Source organism: Oncorhynchus mykiss, chromosome 2 (genome assembly GCF_057628025.1).
Source record: "Oncorhynchus mykiss isolate SJ-2025 chromosome 2, ASM5762802v1, whole genome shotgun sequence".
NCBI classification, from domain to species: domain Eukaryota; kingdom Metazoa; phylum Chordata; class Actinopteri; order Salmoniformes; family Salmonidae; genus Oncorhynchus; species Oncorhynchus mykiss.
In genome coordinates this window covers 94,093,867-94,100,026 of record NC_143023.1, presented here as the reverse complement: position 1 = coordinate 94,100,026, position 6,160 = coordinate 94,093,867, and the positions used below count along the sequence as shown (strand labels likewise).

The following is a 6,160-nucleotide window of genomic DNA, read 5'->3' as shown; positions in this document are numbered from 1 at the left end:
TTTTGACCAGGGATCATAGGGCTCTGGTCTAAAGTAGTGCACTATGTAGGGAATAGGGTACCATTTGCAACATACTGTAGCTTCACTCCTGCTGGTGATATGATGCATTCTGTTTCAGAACATTTTTCTTAGTAGACTTAATCATTTAATGGCACAAATGTATAGGCCTACTGTTTATGCCTGAAGGGGGAAGGAATTAACCTCATTTTACTTTCTGTTTATGGTGAATGTTGTTTTTGTTCGCGCACTCCCATTATAATACATCGTTATGCATGAATCCAACAAAAGTTTATAAATGGAGAAAGTATAGCAAAGCACTTCCCTCACCCCTCTAATTTCAAGAAGAGGATTAAAACAATAGTAACAGGGAATCATTTATAAAACGCAGCATGTAAAATGACTTTAGCTTACATTATCCTTTACCCCATACAGATGTTCCCCATCTGTGATGTTGACAGTAGCAGCGGGACATATTTTACATTTTGAAACCTATTTTGACAAAATTATTCAGTGTTCAACCACCATCTGTCGGCAGCGGCGCTGCAGTGCGCGCGCTTTAAAGGTGCCGCGGCTCATGCGCTATTGTGAACTGGTGTTATAGAGAGATCGAGTCTCTGAACGGACGGACCAGGCAGCAACGAAAATACACACAGGGGAAATATATCAGTCTACTAGCCTACTGCAAGCACTTGGGAGAGAGAGTGCACCACAGAGACTGCAGGTTAGGTGAGTAAATTATGTTTTTATGCCATAACAACCTAAAGACAGGTTCGGAGTCGGATGTCGCTGTCATTCACTTGAGTAGTTTATGCATGGGAACAAGGGATAGATGTTGTCTGTAGGCAAAAACTCATTTGGCGCATTCAATTGCCGGACGCAAAGAAATTACATGCTGTGTAGAAATTGACAGAGAACAGTATTTAGGCTACTTCTTGTGTGGTAGGCCTACTCATGTGGTATGTTACTCAAAACAGGTGTACAGCCCTGTACAAATGTGTGTGCATCTGTGTGGCTGGTCCAGTGGACAGCTGGCAAGTGTTCGACTTGCCCTGGCATCATTTGTTAATTTTGTCGGCTATGGCTGGTTATCAAATAATAGAGTCAACCCGACTCACACTTTACCCAAAATGTGACAGGCATGTTATTTACCTTCGATGAAGGTTTTCACAAATCCTTGTTATCGCATAACCGGAGAGAGAGACCGAGCAGTGCAGTGGCCAATATGTAACGCGTGAAACGTTTATACCCACTTAACTCTGGTGATTGGAGCATAACCTGTCAGTTGTTCGAAATCAAGTCATGTGTTTCACATGAGAAATGTCACACATAATACGATTTCTCAAAATATAATGGTTGGTATAATGGTATAATTGTTCTTTCGTTTAATTGACAACAATACTCTATTTTCTCAAAATGTAACCATAATACAAAAATGTCATTATAATATTCCCCGTGTAGGCTATTTGAGACGTTCATATTCAAACCAAACAAATTTGTATTTTACCTAGGCAATTCAGTTAAGAACAAATTCTTATTTTCAATGACGGCCTAGGAACAGTGGGTTAACTGCCTGTTCAGGGGCAGAACGACAGATTATTGTCAGCTCGGGGGTTTGAACTTGCAACCTTCCCGTTACTAGTCCAACGCTCTAACCACTAGGCTACCCTGCCGCAATTACATTCCCACCCATGTACCCAACCTCCTCCACTCTGTCCCCTTGTCAGACAAGCTCCATTCATTCATAGTGTATTCAATGACCCCTTTCCCCATTCTTCCCTACACACACAAACAAGCACCGCTTTCACTTTCCAGAAACACACACAAACACTCTAAACAAACACACACCCAAACACGCGCCACTTACACTTTTCTGTCAGTCCAATTAATGCTAATTGCTAATAATGAATGACTAATGCTTTTATTGTCTGTAGCCGGCTCTTCTAACTGTGACACACTTTCTATTAATGTTTATTTCATGTTTATTCAGTGTAAGTAGACTATTGTTCATCTCCCCAAGTAGATAACAACTCCCTGACCCACCATGTGCAGTCATCCATTCACTCTGAGAGAGAGCCAAAAATGCTTAAACAACTGCCTTTTTTTTCTGTTTATTACCTATTCAAACAACGTTTTATTTGTCACGTGCTTCGTAAACAACAGGTGTAGACTAGTGAGTAGTGAAATTCTTACTTACGGGCCTTTCCAACAATGCAGAATGCAATATATATTTTTTTATAATAATAATAGAAAAGAATAAGTAAATATTTTTAAAAAAAAATAGTAATACATGGAATAAATACACAATGGCTATATACATGGGGTACCAGTACCAAGTCAATGATAGCTTGGCTATATACATGGGGTACCAGTACCAAGTCAATAATAACTTGGCTATATACATGGGGTACCAGTACCAAGTCAATAATAACTTGGCTATATACATGGGGTACCAGTACCAAGTCAATAATAACTTGGCTATATACATGGGGTACCAGTACCAAGTCAATGATAGCTTGGCTATATACATGGGGTACCAGTACCTAGTCAATGATAGCTTGGCTATATACATGGGGTACCAGTACCAAGTCAATAATAACTTGGCTATATACATGGGGTACCAGTACCAAGTCAATAATAACTTGGCTATATACATGGGGTACCAGTACCAAGTCAATGATAGCTTGGCTATATACATGGGGTACCAGTACCAAGTCAATAATAACTTGGCTATATACATGGGGTACCAGTACCAAGTCAATAATAACTTGGCTATATACATGGGGTACCAGTACCAAGTCAATAATAACTTGGCTATATACATGGGGTACCAGTACCAAGTCAATAATAACTTGGCTATATACATGGGGTACCAGTACCAAGTCAATAATAACTTGGCTATATACATGGGGTACCAGTACCAAGTCAATAATAACTTGGCTATATACATGGGGTACCAGTACCAAGTCAATGATAGCTTGGCTATATACATGGGGTACCAGTACCAAGTCAATGATAGCTTGGCTATATACATGGGGTACCAGTACCAAGTCAATGATAGCTTGGCTATATACATGGGGTACCAGTACCTAGTCAATGATAGCTTGGCTATCTATATACATGGGGTACCAGTACCAAGTCAATAATAACTTGGCTATATACATGGGGTACCAGTACCTAGTCAATGATAGCTTGGCTATATACATGGGGTACCAGTACCAAGTCAATAATAACTTGGCTATATACATGGGGTACCAGTACCAAGTCAATAATAACTTGGCTATATACATGGGGTACCAGTACCAAGTCAATAATAACTTGGCTATATACATGGGGTACCAGTACCAAGTCAATAATAACTTGGCTATATACATGGGGTACCAGTACCAAGTCAATAATAACTTGGCTATATACATGGGGTACCAGTACCAAGTCAATGATAGCTTGGCTATATACATGGGGTACCAGTACCAAGTCAATAATAACTTGGCTATATACATGGGGTACCAGTACCTAGTCAATGATAGCTTGGCTATATACATGGGGTACCAGAACCTAGTGAATAATAACTTGGCTATATACTGTACATGGGGTACCAGAACCTAGTCAATAATAACTTGGCTATATACATGGGGTACCAATACCTAGTCAATGATAGCTTGGCTATATACATGAGGTACCAGAACTAAGTCAATGATAGCTTGGCTATATACATGGAGTACCAGAACTAAGTAAATGATAGCTTGGCTATATACGTGAGGTACCAGAACTAAGTCAATGATAGCTTGGCTATATACTGTACATGAGGTACCAGTACCAAGTCAATGGTAGCTTGGCTATATACATGGGGTACCAGAACTAAGTCAATGATAGATTGGCTATATACATGAAGTACCAGTACCAAGTCAATGGTAGCTTGGCTATATACATGGGGTACCAGAACTAAGTCAATGATAGCTTGGCTATATACATGGAGTACCAGTACCAAGACAATGATAGCTTGGCTATATACATGGGGTACCAGAACCAAGTCAATAATAACTTGGCTATATACATGGGGTACCAGTACCAAGTCAATAATAACTTGGCTATATACATGGGGTACCAGTACCTAGTCAATGATAGCTTGGCTATATACATGGGGTACCGGTACCAAGTCAATGATAGCTTGGCTATATACATGGGGTACCAGTACCAAGTCAATAATAACGTGGCTATATACATGGGGTACCAGTACCAAGTCAATAACTTGGCTATATACATGGGGTACCAGTACCAAGTCAATAATAACTTGGCTATATACATGGGGTACCAGAACTAAGTCAATGATAGCTTGGCTATATACATGGGGTACCAGAACCAAGTCAATGATAGCTTGGCTACAACACTTACAGTTGGCCGGAGCTGCTCTAGCAGGGCAGAATATGACCAACTGGCTTGTTGGAAAGGTGGAAAAGATTTTCGATGGTTTATGAATTGAAACGCAAAACGACACCGAATTCAAAACTTCACATTTGTGTATATATGTGTATATATATATATATATATATATATATATATATGGGGAATACAATGTTCTCAGTTCTGTAGATATTGCTGTGAGGAAGCAGTCATTAGATCATTTATTTACTGGCCATATGTAGCTCGTTTTGGTCACAGGTCCAGGAATGGCTGAAGAATTGCAACATTTACCTAGAACTAACGCTGCAGATAGCAATACTGGGTGATTTGAAAAGTCAATCGATCAATAATATAATAATTATTTTACAATCTGTAGAAGCTATGAGAATAGAAAGGTTCATTACTTTTGTGAAGCATCACAGCACAGCTGAAAAATATATGGCTGCTAGAAATCCAAAATGGATGGTGTTGAGAGATAGATGGGAGGGGTTGAATGGAGCTGAAGGGTGGGACTAATAACAAGATAACCAATGTAAAACATACAGGGTCTGTAAAATGTATATAGGTTCAGAAATGTTGTGAAATAGCACAGTTACAAATAGAAATCAAACTGGATGAACATCAGATATAGAGGAAGGAATAAAAACTAATTAAATATAACTATTGTCAAATAGACTGTCTGTAAAATGTGTATAAGATGTATAAACAAAAGGTAGAAGCCTAAGTGTTATTGTTTATTAGTTTACTCCAATTGGAGGAGGGGTGGTAAGGTTTGGGGAATAAAAACTGTATATGTATGAATTTTTATATGTATGTATGTATATAGATATATATATTTACCCCCAAAAATATATGGTGGATTGGAAATGTTGCAGACAATTACATTGATGGAAGCAACAGTCTATCCGCAGTATCAAAGCTGATCGTCTCCATGAAAATAAAAAAAGTGGCATCTTACAACGGTGTTACTTAAAAAGTCACTGAGCTCTTCAGTACGGGCCATTCTATTGCCAATGTTTGTCTATGGAGATTGCATTGCCGTGTGCTTGATTTTATGCACCTGTCAGCTTCGGGTGTGGCTGAAAAAGCCAAATCCACTCATTTGAAGGGGCGTCTGTCTACATACTGGCTGAGGATATATACAGTACATTACATTATTTAGTAACACACTACAGTATGTCCTCACAAGTCAGTCAGTCAGGTAGTGAAAGTGCACTCTCAATGATCTGAATGTAGCCTGTCTGCCTCTCAATGATCTGAATGTAGCCTGTCTGCCTCTCAATGATCTGAATGTAGCCTGTCTGCCTCTCAATGATCTGAATGTAGCCTGTCTGCCTCTCAATGATCTGAATGTAGCCTGTCTGCCTCTCAATGATCTGAATGTAGCCTGTCTGCCTCTCAATGATCTGAATGTAGCCTGTCTGCCTCTCAATGATCTGAATGTAGCCTGTCTGCCTCTCAATGATCTGAATGCATCCTGTGTGCCTCTCAATGATCTGAATGTCTACTGTTCTGATGTTAGTAACCACAGGGGAGTAAGAGAGGCCCATGTACATCCATTAGTGTCACCACGGTCTGGGTCTCTTTGTTTTTCTGTGTGTGTGTGTGTGTGTGTGTGTGTGTGTGTGTGTGTGCATGTGCGTGTGCGTGTGAGCGCTTGCTTGTGTTCTCCCACAGAGCCAGGCAGGCATCACAGTGACAGTGCTTTAGTCCAGGGTCTCTGTCACACCCCTGTCCTCGGCGCTGTTGGACCAGATGGATG

At 40.0% G+C, this 6,160-nt stretch overlaps 1 protein-coding gene across 20 annotated transcripts in view; it reads left to right on the top strand.

The window, feature by feature from the left end:
* The first annotated feature begins 509 nt into the window (after positions 1-509).
* The window catches only part of LOC110499999 (neuronal cell adhesion molecule), a 143,279-nt gene continuing 137,628 nt past the window's right edge, over positions 510-6,160 (top strand). For 9 of the 20 annotated variants that reach the window (XM_090212857.1, XM_036959397.2, XM_036959350.2 and 6 more), the window contains exon 1: positions 585-726. The gene's annotated coding sequence lies outside the window, so the exon portion shown is untranslated. Of the gene's footprint in view, positions 727-6,160 lie in introns of all 20 variants that reach the window. The other 11 variants (XM_036959392.2, XM_090212871.1, XM_036959344.2 and 8 more) reach the window with 5 other exon arrangements.